This window comes from Pangasianodon hypophthalmus, chromosome 25 (assembly GCF_027358585.1).
Source record: "Pangasianodon hypophthalmus isolate fPanHyp1 chromosome 25, fPanHyp1.pri, whole genome shotgun sequence".
NCBI classification, from domain to species: Eukaryota; Metazoa; Chordata; class Actinopteri; order Siluriformes; family Pangasiidae; genus Pangasianodon; species Pangasianodon hypophthalmus.
In genome coordinates, this window is record NC_069734.1 from 17,966,675 (window position 1) to 17,980,749 (window position 14,075).

Genomic DNA, 14,075 nt, shown 5'->3' on the forward strand with positions numbered 1-14,075 from the left:
CGGCCCACTCAACATTAGACTAAGTGTAACGTGAGCCGTTACCTAAAACGAGTTCGACACCCCGACCCTAACCAATCCCCTATACCAGAGAAACTAAACTGAATGGATTTATAATTGTTTATCACTAAATAAATTCACTGTTTTTGTCAAATCTCACCTAAATGGTTTGGGGATTTGAGAAGATGTTTTTCTACAAATATAATGTGATTTCTGGTCTTTTCATCAGGAAGAGATAAAAAAAACTTGTGGTCAGAGTGAGTTGAACTGCCACTTCCCCTTCACTCCTGTAGCTCTAAATTTCTTCTTGTCTGAAGCTTCCTTACTGACAATTTACAGTTTGTGACCAGAGATCAAGTTTCATCATGAAGATCCTCCACATTCACTTCTGTAAGTTTATTTCCTTTAGCTAAATCACTGATCATATTTAATGAATACATTATGAACAGCGAACAGCGAATCACCACAAATCAGTTTTGTTTGTTTTTTTTGTTTGTTTTTTTTTTTGCTAGATCTACTTGTGTGCTGTGGAGCTGCAGAAAGTTTCACAGAGAAGTCGGTAGATTTGGGACAAAATGTGACTCTAAAGTGTGAGGTGTCTGTAATAGATGTGCACTGGTTCCTGATGAAGCCGTCAAAACCTCCACTGTTTATATTACGCTCTTTCTCAAGTATTATCCTGGTGCCAGAATACAGTAACCCGGCTTTCAGCAAGAGATTCTCACTGCAATATAACAGCAGTTTATTTATACACAATATCAGTACTAATGAATTAGGAGTGTATTATTGTATTCAGACTCAAACTGGTTCACCTCCGACATCAGCAGTGGAATCAGACTTTACACCCAGAATCACTCAGCTGGTGAGTTTATTTATTATATTTACAGGAAGTGTGTGTGATAAATCAATACTTTATTATAATTTAACTGAGCGGTTTATTTAATGATGAAGTTTAACTATCTGATCTTTATCCTGTTTCCAGTGAATCAGACATGGAAGATTGAAGTGCTTCAGAATCAGACAGCTGGTAAAGATGAAGAGATCAGACTCTGGAGAAATCTCTTCATTATATCGGGAATGATGAACTGTGTTGTGGTCGTTGCAGTCACAGGTGAGTTTTGTGAGGAATAAAACACTGTGTAGAAGTGTTATAGGAAAATAATCAGTGATGGGGTGGACTGATGAAACAGAATTACTGATGAAACAGAATAGCATTAAAAATGAAAATAGAAACAAAATATTCAATATTAAAGACTCTGCACTAGGCAACTTTAAACAGAAGTAAGTGTACAATATTGATCAGCTTTTACACAACCGTGTGGAGTCCACGTCAGCTCGAGTGCACTCTGTCACTACAGTTAAAGAGGGACGTAGCAATTACTAAGAAACTCTGAAATTCAAGCAGATATTTCTTGTTGTTGATGAGAATTTAATCTGTAATGAAAAATGTACTAAATTAGAGAAGGATGTAAAAGAGAAGTATTTTCACTAAAGCTCTCAGATGTTTAGTCCTCACTGTGTATATATGTTTCATTAATGACATGAGTTTATTCAGAATGCATTGTGATGTTTTAGTCTCGATCGTAAGCTGCTGTGGAAAAACCAAATCTCCAAACTGTGATGTGAAGCTTCAAGAAGTCAGTGGATCACAGGTACATTCACTGGATAGAAATACACACTCAACACTCTGTTAATACACAGCGTTAGTGTGTACACCGTGTTATATTCATTAGTGTGTACCGTGTGTTATGTGTTAGTGTGTAAAGTGTGTAATATGTGATAGTATGTACAGTGTGTTATATTCGTTAGTGTGTAATATGCGATAGTATGTACAGTGTGTTATATGTGTTAGTGTATACAGTGTTTTATGTGTGTTGGTGTACACTGTTATGTGTTAATGTGTACAGTGTGTTATATTTGTAAGTAAAAAATACACTTTAAACACATTTAACAGACAAATCTACACACTGTCCTCATGTCTTTGTGCTCTTTTACAGAGTTGGTTACCAAAAGCGCATAATGAAAGCAGCTACACTGTGGTGGAGTTTATTCCGTTTCACACTGTGATGTAGCACACACACACACACACACACACACACACACACACACACACACACACATTGGTCATTGTATTTTTTTTCCATAAGCTGTGCTACATGATTGCGGTTATAGTCTGCACGCTAACGCTATAACTGCCGATTGCGGTTATAGTCTGCACGCTAACGCTTCTCACACACGTCTAAGGTGTACAGCTCCATCTTCCGCTTCTCATTCTCAGAGTGTGACCTTCTGCAGTAAAATTCTCACACGAGTTTTTCTCTACATGATCAAACTAAACCTCTGTCCATGTTTCTCATATGTAGCTGCTGCTGCTGATAGTGTAATGTTTCAGAAGGGAAGATGGCTGGAGCTTTACTGCACATCTTCTCTTGCTGTCTTTGTAAGTGTTTAACACCAGGCCATAATGCCATTGCAGATCAAATGTTTACTGAATGAAGCGTGTGTTCTTTCAAGCAAAGGCTCACTTTCAAACCTGTACCTGTGTCACTGTGTCTTATTTTATTCTTCTGTAAGGAATAACACACTCTGTGTGCTGCTGTTATAGGGAATTAATCAGTGATGGGCTGCTGTGATGAAGCTTGTAAACACACACACATTCACACACTCATTCACATCTAGGCCCAGTTTATCTCAGCCAGTTCACCTACAGACATGTTTTTCCACTCGTCCTCTAGTCTGTGAACAGAGGCAGAAAAAAGAAAAGAACGCAGGAGTGTGTGTATAAAACAGTGTAGCAGTGACTCCCCTGGTGTGTGTGGACTGGACTAATAAAAGATTTAAAAAAGAAAAAAGACTGAGTGTGTGTTGTTCCACTAGGGGGCAAACTGGAGCAATAAACTCAGGGCTGTAAACTCAGCTACTGACAGAATGTGCTAATGATGTAATCCTTCATTAACAAACTAAACATTTAACCCTGTAACTGTGTCTCTTTCTAAAAGAACTAAATTAAGGGTTTCACAGCAACCAGACACCATAAAGCCATCATTTAGTAATGAACTGCAGTGTGTTCATGTGTTGAGTAGGAGATAGAGTGTGTTCAGCTCAGTGTGTGGATTCAGAATGTATCTCTCAGATAAATGCAGATAAATGAACACATTTAAGAGGAGCTGTTGATGTCTTATTGCTCAGTAAAGTGTTTTTTTTTTGTCCAGCCCACTCGACATTAGACTAAGTGTAACGTGAGCCGTTACCTAAAACGAGTTCGACACCCCGACCCTAACCAATCCCCTATACCAGAGAAACTAAACTGAATGGATTTATAATTGTTTATCACTAAATAAATTCACTGTTTTTGTGAAATCTCACCTAAATGGTTTGGGGATTTGAGAAGATGTTTTTCTACAAATATAATGTGATTTCTGGTCTTTTCATCAGGAAGAGATAAAAAAAACTTGTGGTCAGAGTGAGTTGAACTGCCACTTCCCCTTCACTCCTGTAGCTCTAAATTTCTTCTTGTCTGAAGCTTCCTTACTGACAATTTACAGTTTGTGACCAGAGATCAAGTTTCATCATGAAGATCCTCCACATTCACTTCTGTAAGTTTATTTCCTTTAGCTAAATCACTGATCATATTTAATGAATACATTCCTGATTCATGCATTTGTGTATTACTTCTTAATGAAGAGCGAATTACCACAAGTCAGGGTTTTTTTTATTTTATTTATTTAATTTTTTATATTTTTTGCTAGACCTACTTGTGTGCTGTGGAGCTGCAGAAAGTTTCACAGAGAAGTCGGTAGATTTGGGAAAAAATGTGACTCTAAAGTGTGATGTGTCTGTAAAAAATGTGCTCTGGTTCCTGATGAAGCCGTCAGAACCTCCACTGTTTATATTACGCTCTTTCTCAAGTAAAAGCCTGGTGCCAGGATACAGTAACACGACCTTCAACAAGACTTTCTCACTGCAATATAACAGCAGTTTATTTATACACAATATCAGTACTAATGAATTAGGAGTGTATTATTGTATTCAAACTGGTTCACCTCCGACATCAGCAGTGGAATCAGACTTTACATCCAGAATCACTCAGCTGGTGAGTTTATTCAGTTAAGATTTCTGTAAGCAATTTAATCCTTTTAGATTTCAGATTATATTCTGTGATTTAGAAAATTCGAAAATTGCATAATTTTTTTGTAGTTACTTATTTTTCCTTCACTTCTATGTCTGACATAACACACTGCAAAAAATGTGTCTTTGTACATAAACCATGCATTAAGTGCACCATGTCATTTCCAGAGAATCAGACAGCAGATAAATGTGAAGACGCTGGACTCTGGCGAAGTCTCTTCATCATACTCGGAATAATAATCTGTCTTGTTGTTGTTGGAGTCACAGGTGAGTGTAAATATATTCCAGTTGTAATCTCTACTATTGTAATGTTTTAATAGTAAACTTTCCTGCATTTTGTAATTATTATTTAAATATTTTATCATTTATATGAATAAATAATTTTTTTAGTAGTATGAAGCAAGTGTCCAACTATGTATACACACACACACACACACACACACATATATATATATATATATATATATATATATATATATATATATATATATATATATATATATATATATATATGTATATATATATATATATACATATATATATATATACATCTCTCAATCAGTGTTGCAGTCAGCTCGGTTTATTTAGAATGCATTGTGATGTTTTAGTCTCGATCGTAAGCTGCTGTGGAAAAACCAAATCTCCAAACTGTGATGTGAAGCTTCAAGAAGTCAGTGGATCACAGGTACATTCACTGGATAGAAATACACACTTAACACTCTGTTAATACACAGCGTTAGTGTGTACACTGTGTTATATGCGTTAGTGTGTACAGTGTGTTATTTGTTTTAGTGTGTACAGTGTATTATATGTGTTAGTGTGTACAGTGTATTATGTTAATGTGTATACTGTGTTATATGTGTTAGTGTGTTATGTGTGTTAGTGTGTACGCTGTGTTATATGTGTTAGTGTGTACAGTGTATTATGTTAATGTGTATACTGTGTTATATGTGTTAGTGTGTTAGTGTGTACAGTGTGTTAGTGTGTACAGTGTGTTATATGTGTTAATGTGTACAGTGTGTTATATGTGTTAGTGTGTTATGTGTGTTAGTGTGTACAGTGTGTTATTTGTGTTAGTGTGTACAGTGTATTATATGTGTTAGTGTGTACACTGTGTTATGTATGTTAGTGTGTACAGTGTATTATATGTGTTAGTGTGTACAGTGTATTATGTTAATGTGTACAGTGTGTTATATGTGTTAGTGTGTTATGTGTGTTAGTGTGTACAGTGTGTTATATGTGTTAGTGTGTTATGTGTGTTATATGTGTTAATGTGTACAGTGTATCATATGTGTTAGTGTGAACAGTGTGTTATATGTGTTAGTGTGTTAGTGTGTTATGTGTGTTAGTGTGTACAGTGTATTATATGTGTTAGTGTGTACAGTGTGTTATGTGTGTTAGTGTGTACACTGTGTTATGTGTGTTAGTGTGTTAGTGTGTACAGTGTGTTATTTGTGTTAGTGTGTACAGTGTATTATGTTAATGTGTATACTGTGTTATATGTGTTAGTGTGTTATGTGTGTTAGTGTGTACAGTGTGTTATTTGTGTTAGTGTGTACAGTGTATTATATGTGTTAGTGTGTACACTGTGTTATGTATGTTAGTGTGTACAGTGTATTATATGTGTTAGTGTGTACAGTGTATTATGTTAGTGTGTACAGTGTGTTATATGTGTTAGTGTGTTATGTGTGTTATATGTGTTAATGTGTACAGTGTATCATATGTGTTAGTGTGAACAGTGTGTTATATGTGTTAGTGTGTTAGTGTGTTATGTGTGTTAGTGTGTACAGTGTATTATATGTGTTAGTGTGTACAGTGTGTTATGTGTGTTAGTGTGTACACTGTGTTATGTGTGTTAGTGTGTTAGTGTGTACAGTGTGTTATTTGTGTTAGTGTGTACAGTGTATTATGTTAATGTGTATACTGTGTTATATGTGTTAGTGTGTTATGTGTGTTAGTGTGTACAGTGTGTTATTTGTGTTAGTGTGTACAGTGTATTATATGTGTTAGTGTGTACACTGTGTTATGTGTGTTAGTGTGTACAGTGTATTATATGTGTTAGTGTGTACAGTGTATTATGTTAATGTGTATACTGTGTTATATGTGTTAGTGTGTTATATGTGTTAGTGTGTACAGTGTGTTATGTGTGTTAGTGTGTACAGTGTGTTATATGTGTTAGTGTGTTATGTGTGTTAGTGTGTACAGTGTGTTATATGTGTTAGTGTGTACAGTGTGTTATATGTGTTAATGTGTACAGTGTATCATATGTGTTAGTGTGAACAGTGTGTTATATGTGTTAGTGTGTTAGTGTGTTAGTGTGTACAGTGTGTTATGTGTGTTAGTGTGTACAGTGTATTATATGTGTTAGTGTGTACACTGTGTTATGTGTGTTAGTGTGTACAGTGTATTATATTTGTTAGTGTGTACAGTGTGTTATATGTGTTAGTGTGTACAGTGTGTTATATGTGTTAGTGTGTACACTCTGTTATGTGTGTTAGTGTGTACAGTGTGTTATGTGTGTTAGTGTGTACAGCGTGTTATATGTGTTAGTGTGTACAGTGTGTTATGTGTGTTAGTGTGTACAGTGTGTTGTGTGTTAGTGTGTACAGTGTGTTATGTGTGTTAGTGTGTACAGTGTGTTATATGTGTTAGTGTGTACAGTGTGTTACGTGTGTTAGTGTGTACAGTGTGTTACGTGTGTTAGTGTGTACAGTGTGTTACGTGTGTTAGTGTGTACAGTGTATTATATTTGTTAGTGTGTACAGTGTGTTATGTGTGTTAGTGTATATAAATATATATATATATGTTAGGGCTGGGCAAGTTAACGCGTTATTATCGCGTTAACGCATTAATTAATTAACGCTGGCAATTATTTTATCGTGCATTAACACAGTTTTTTAAATTACTACTTTATTTGGAAAGTCCGTTGCTCTCTGGCTCTGAATACACACACAGACAAACGATGGGTCACAAGAGGGTGGGATGTTGATCTGGCTCGGGATCGCGTCATCACGCATCTCAACCAATCAGAGCATTTGGGGTGGGGCTAAGACTGCTGAAGCGCGCACATGAACCAGGAAAACCGGAAGAGAAAAATGGAGAAAGGTACCGAGCTTTTACATGGACATGTTCAGGACATGTTCATTTATAAATGTTAACTTGCTGTTGCTCTGAAGGTGTTATAATGTTATATATCGGGGCTCTGGGCTCTGAGCATTACTTGTTTTTCTATAACAAACTAGACTAAACGTTAATGCCCTGGCAGTGGCACATAGCTTTGGTTTTATAGTTAATTTCATTACATTAATGTTTAAGCTGAAATTTACAAGAAATATTTTAAATTAAAAATTATAACTGCTACTGTGTAAAGGGAATACTGCTGTAAAAAGCACCTTATCTGTTTAAAGTGTTTGCAAACCAAATGTTATTGCACTTTTGTTCATATAGCAGTACTTTTAACAGAAAAGTGCACAATACAAGACTTTTGAATTCATTATTTAATTTTACACTTAACAATGTGATTAATCGCAGAAAAATTATGTGATTAATTGCGATTAAAATTTTTAATTGTTTCCCAGCACTAATATATATATATAATGTGTGTTAGTGTGTACAGTGTGTTGTATTTGTAAGTGAAAAATACACTTTAAATGCATTTAACAGACAAATCTACACACAGTCCTCATGTCTTTTGTGCTCTTTTACAGAGCTGGTTACCAAAAGCGCATGATGAAAGCAGCTACACTGTGGTGGAGTTTATTCCATTTCACACTCTGATGTAACACACACACATACACACACACACACACACACACACACATACACACACATTGGTCATTGTATTTTTTTTCCATAAGCTGTGCTACACGATTGCGGTTATAGTCTGCACGCTAACGCTTCTCACACACGTCTAAAGTGTACAGCTCCATCTTCCGCTTCTCATTCTCAGAGTGTGACCTTCTGCAGTAAAATTCTCACACGAGTTTTTCTCTACATGATCAAACTAAACCTCTGTTCATGTTTCTCATATGTAGCTGCTGCTGCTGATAGTGTAATGTTTCAAGGGAAGATGGCTGGAGCTTTACTGCACATCTTCTCTTGCTGTCTTTGTAAGTGTTTAACACCAGGCCATAATGCCATTGCAGATCAAATGTTTACTGAATGAAGCGTGTGTTCTTTCAAGCAAAGGCTCACTTTCAAACCTGTTCCTGTGTCACTGTGTCTTATTTTATTCTTCTGTAAGGAATAACACACTCTGTGTGCTGCTGTTATAGGGAATTAATCAGTGATGGGCTGCTGTGATGAAGAATATACACACACACACTCACACACTCATTCACATCTAGGCCCAGTTTATCTCAGCCAGTTCACCTACAGACATGTTTTTTCCACTCGTCCTCTAGTCTGTGAACAGAGGCAGGAAAAAAGAAAGGAACGCAGGAGTGTGTGTATAAAACAGTGTAGCAGTGACTCCCCTGGTGTTTGTGGACTAGAATAATAAAAGATTAAAAAAAAAGAAAAAAGAATATATGGAATATATATATGTTTTAAATCTCTCGATCAGTGTTGCAGTCAGCTCGGTTTATTCAGAATGCATTGTGATGTTTTAGTCTCGATCGTAAGCTGCTGTGGAAAAACCAAATCTCCAAACTGTGATGTGAGGCTTCAAGAAGTCAGTGGATCACAGGTACATTCACTGGATAGCAATACACACTTAACACTCTGTTAATACACAGCGTTAGTGTGTACACCGTGTTGTATGTGTTAGTATGTACACTGTGTTGTATGTGTTAGTGTGTACACTGTGTTATATGTGTTAATATGTACAGTGTGTTACCATGTGTTATTGTGTACAGTGTATTATATGTGTTGATGTGTACAGTGTATTATATTTTTAAGTGAAAAATACACTTTTTATGCATTTAACATAAGACAAATCTACACACTGTCCTCATGCCTTTTGTGCTCTTTTACAGAGTTGGTCACCAAAAGCGCATAATGAAAGCAGCTACACTGTGGTGGAGTTTATTCCGTTTCACACTGTGATGTAGCACACACACACATACAGGTCATTGCACGCTAACACGTCACACACGTCTAAGGTGTACAGCTCCATCTTCTGCTTCTCATTCTCAGAGTGTGACCTTCTGCAGTAAAATTCTCACACAAGTTTATAATCACAATCAGTGACCTGCAGTTGATTATTTTCCTATAACAACACATCCCCAAGTGTTTTATTCCTCTTTTACCCCAGCAGTTTTTTCATATCTAGCCCCATTACACACACCCACAAACTTACCTTTAAATGCAGCAGTGTAATATCTCAAACCAAACCAACACAAATAAACGTAAATGTCTTTATTTAATTTTTTTTATATGGGGACCAAATTTACAGTGGCTACCCTGGGTCTTGCAAAAAAGTGTCCAATCGCTCATGATTTTTACTGCCCCCTACTGGGCATTTGTGGTAGTTTGGCCAAGAGTTAAATTTGTATTACACGTTGTTAATGCAGTCCTAGCATATCTTAAACATTTCCTCGCACTTTCATGTAAAACTAAAATATTACTAAACAGAAAAAGTTTAATAATTTTAGACTATGATTTAGGTCTCTTTTCAAATTTTCATACAAATGTTACATTTGTTTAATAATCATCAATGTAATATCAAAGTTAATATAAAATTAATATAAATGTTTATTATTATTATTATTATTGTTGTTATTATTTTATTTAATTTTTTTTTTTTTTTTAGAATTTTTGCTTCATCTCATAAAACCTAAAACCTGGCCACCACTAGGGGAGTTTCTCTTCCAACTCATTTTCTCTGGAAAGTTTCAGACCTTTACCTATGATTATGATTCTTTTTTCCAGACTTTTGATGAAAAATAAATGCTATGGCTGTTGGCCTTCATAATATCTGTAAATTGTGATAGTATATAACCCAAGCTCAGGATCGAACCAAGGCACCTGGAGCTATGAGGCTGTACTACATAACTATTATTAAAACTCCAGGCTTGCCAGTTTCTACAGGGTTCATGTTTATCTGCGTTCCCTAGGTTTTCTCATTGTCTTTCATCTCCTTACACGTTTTATCATTTTTCATTAGAAGCATTTCTTTTATAAAACAGTTTGGTTCTTCTGTTGTCTTTGGCTTGATTTTAGTATGAAGCTACAAATGTATTTCCTAAACTTAATGTTTTCTGTGGCATACTAGTAAATATGTGTAAATAAATCCAATTACAAGTGATTATCAATAATAAAGTCAGTAAAAGCTCAGTGCTAACTGTCTTGAATCTTTCTTATGAAATCTCACTTTAATGGTGTGGGTGTGCAAGAAAACATATGACAGATGAGGAGAAAAAATACACAAACACACACACACACACACACACACACACACATTGTGGTCAGAGCAAGATTAGCTCCCTCTTCCGTATACTCCAGCGTCTGAAGTTCAACTGAAGTGTTTCCTGACTGAGGCAGCTCAGCCTCAGAGTGTTTAGTGCTTGTGCACGGCGTTCAGAATTCAGCATGAAGGTAGTAAAACTTCATTTCTGTGAGTAACTTCACACCTTTCTGATTCAACATGTATTCTTTCCATACTTTGTATCTAAATCGTTGTCTTTTGAGTTTTGTTTCTGCATTATTGATATGTAGGTTATTCTAAATCCTTGCTGTGTATCTGTGGGTTTTGTCTTGACTAGATCTACTTGTGTGCTGTGGAGCTGCAGAAAGTTTCACAGAGAAGTCGGTAGATTTGGGACAAAATTTGACTCTAAAGTGTGAGGTATCTGTAAAAGATGTGTACTGGTTCCTGATGAAGCCGTCAGAACCTCCACTGTTTATATTACGCTCTTTCTCAAGCCAATCCACAAGGGCAGAATACAGTAACACGACCTTCAACAAGAGATTCTCACTGCAATATAACAGCAGTTTATTTATACACAACATCAGTACTAATGAATTAGGAGTGTATTATTGTATTCAACCTGGTTCATCTCCCAGCATCAGCAGCGGAATCAGACTTTACATCCAGAATCACTCAGCTGGTGAGTTTATTGAGTGAAGATTGATGTAAGAAATTTAATCCTTTTAGATTTCAGCCTACATCCTGTGATTTAGAAAATTCGAAAATTGCAAAATTTTTTGTTGTTACTTATTTTGCCATCACATCTATGTCTGACATAACACACTGCAAAAAAAATCCGTCTTTGTACATAAACCATGCATTAAGTGCACCATATCATTTCCAGAGAATCAGACAGCAGATAAATGTGAAGACGCTGGACTCTGGCGAAGTCTCGTCATACTTGGAATAATAAACTGTCTTGTCGTAGTTGTTGTCACAGGTGAGTGTAAATATACTCCAGAATACTCCGTAATAAGCAACTGAATATACCGTTAACAAGGTTTTTGTTGTTGTTGTTGTTTTTGTCAGATAGAGCTAAGCAAGTCAGCAAGTTTAAAGGGTTAACATACTGTATCTGACTATCACTAAGAGCTAACTATAAAATCTTATCAGTTTTTTACTTTTTTGCATATAGGACACCCGTTGAATACACTTAAGCTGAATATACAATGTTGTTTACTCGTTCTTCCTTGTTAATTGAATCTAATTCCATCACAAGTGGTGCCAACTTTGCTATCAAAAAAATCCAAGCGGGCAGAGGCAAAAACCCGAGCGTATGTCTGTAGACGACACAGCCCATTTTTTTCCAGATAAGAAAACAGTGAGGCAAAATCTGGTGTGATGCTGCTTAATAATTAGCAGTTCCACCATTTTGTTTTTAACCCGAAGTGTAGTTTTAGGTTTTCACGTTTTGCCGTAGCAATGGGTCAAAAATCTTAAATGTTACATCTAAACTGTAAATGTTGGCACCTAAGATATATGGTGTATTGAACTTACAGGACTTTACTATCAATTTACTATTCTTTTTTTTTTTTTTTTTTTTTTTTTTTTTATAACTATAGGCCTGTTATTGATTGTTATGGCATTGAGTGGTTCTCAATGTGGGGTCTGTGATTTTTTTTTTTTAACTTGTTACTGTGCTGAAAATCACAACCCACCATTATCAAAGTAATATTTATTATTATCCTGTTTGACTTTGATCCAGTTGCTCAAATGCAAGTCGGCTTATAAATAATGTCAACTCCATTAACATTTATAGAACTTGAAGAGAAAAGAAACATAGGTGTGCTTATTTGTGTGTGACATGAACTGCTCACTGTGGGTTTAGCATGCTCTGACTGTACATTCCTATTCACATCTAACTAGCCACTTTCTATTTGTGTTACTGAGCGGTGTGAACGTTTGTGAACCTTCACCTGCTCAGCTCCACATACATGTAGGACTTTTCCACCAGATGGTGCAACTCCACTTGGCAAATTGCCCACGATCCGGCACAGTCCGGCACTCCTACTGAGATATGACGGGAAAGGGAGAAGCACTCGGGCCGGGACTCGGGAAGTCCCAGTGTCAGGTTTGTCATTGAGCCACGCTGTTTGGTGTAGCAGTGGTAGAAGACAGCTTGGTGTAGGCATCCCACTATGATGAAACCACAAAAACATTTTGGTGAAAAACGGTTTCCGGAACGGTTACAAAAGCCCCCAATAGTGGTTATGAACTCTCAGACACACCCGAAAAGTCTTTTTTTCACCGCTAATTTAAGGCCACATGAACTAACCACTTAATTCCACTGGTTCCGTCTCAATAGACACACTTGCTAGTCAGTTTGTGTTGGTATTGTGTTGTTTCAGACTATGGCTTCACTGTAAAACTGAACAACCTCAACAGTTTTTGTATCTGCTGCATTACACCACTAGCTCCCTGTTAATATAGGCAGAGATTAAAAGTCAATATGACCAAGAAGCAAAGATTTATACATTCACGTACAAATCATATTTTAGACAAGGCCCTCCCTCAAAACTCAGAGAGGGAAACCCCAGTGAGGCCAATAGTCAAGTTACAGAGTACAGTGGCTGAAAGTGGAGTGAAGATGCACTAGACAACCATTTCAAGAGCTCTGCATAATTGGGGGCTGTATGGGAAGTTGGCTAGAAAAAACCATTGAAGATGTGTTTTTTGGTGTGATGACACCAAGAGCAAGATACTGTATTTGGGCACATGTCAAAGCACTTTGTGTGGTGCAAACATAACACGGGCCATACCTCGCTTAACACCGTCCCTACGGTGAAACATGGCGGTCGCGGCATCACGCTCGGAACCTGGGGTTCTTGTCAAAAATGAAGGGATAATGGATGGAGCTAAATACAGGGGGATATTACAGGAGAACCTGCTAAAAACAACTAAAAGCTTGGGAGAAACTTCACCTTTCAGCAGAACAATGATCCCAAATACAAGCCCAAAGCAATGCAGGAGTGGTTAGAAACAAAAAGGTGAATGTTCTACAGTGGAAAAATCAAAGTCCAGCTCTGAATTCCATAGAGAATCTGTGTGTAACACAGTGGTGTCGGGCACAGAATAAGGATCCATATGCAAAGAGTTTATTCGTAGAGTAAAAAAAAGTCCAGGGTCATCAGCAAGACTATCACACAATAGCACAAGCAAGCAAATCCAACAAACAAGATCCAAACAATGATCAGAAAGGCAAATCAGAGTTCAAAAAACCCAAAGATCAGGAAGGCAATAAACCAGAGAGGCTAGGCAAAATGGGTCAAAAACAAATGAGCTGGCTAAGAAATCAGGGCTCAGAACTTAGTAGATTGCTTGCACACTGTAAGGCTTCATCACTACTAAAAATCTGTTTGCATTACCTACTGGTTGAAGAAGAAACGAGAAGGGGTACGTCTGGGCCGGATATAACGGAATCACATTACCCCACTGCTTGGCGTCGAGAAGCGTCCCGACAGTATTTGCAGGCGTGCCCTCAATCTCCAAAGGAGGAGGTGATCTAGCTTCGGGTACCCGGTGAGAGGAATACGGTTGAGCG

The 14,075-nt window shown here is 36.9% G+C and overlaps 2 long non-coding RNA genes across 5 annotated transcripts; both read left to right on the top strand.

Annotated features, from left to right (window-relative positions):
- Nucleotides 1-85: 85 nt before the first annotated feature.
- On the top strand, nt 86-3,946 carry LOC128317455 (uncharacterized). The gene is made up of 5 exons (XR_008300969.1): nt 86-387; nt 510-859; nt 980-1,108; nt 1,573-1,649; nt 1,995-3,946. It is a non-coding gene; the product is annotated as an uncharacterized LOC128317455 (long non-coding RNA).
- A 785-nt stretch (nt 3,947-4,731) lies between these two features.
- Nucleotides 4,732-12,136, top strand: LOC113524264 (uncharacterized). Of its 4 annotated transcripts, XR_008300966.1 has the most exons (5): nt 4,732-4,810; nt 7,833-8,812; nt 9,102-10,681; nt 10,830-11,174; nt 11,379-12,053. It is a non-coding gene; the product is annotated as an uncharacterized LOC113524264 (long non-coding RNA). The 4 variants fall into 4 exon arrangements; XR_008300968.1 differs by having other exon boundaries at nt 7,833-10,662; nt 11,379-12,136; XR_004577257.2 differs by having other exon boundaries at nt 7,833-10,681; nt 11,379-12,134.
- The last annotated feature ends 1,939 nt before the right edge of the window (nt 12,137-14,075 follow it).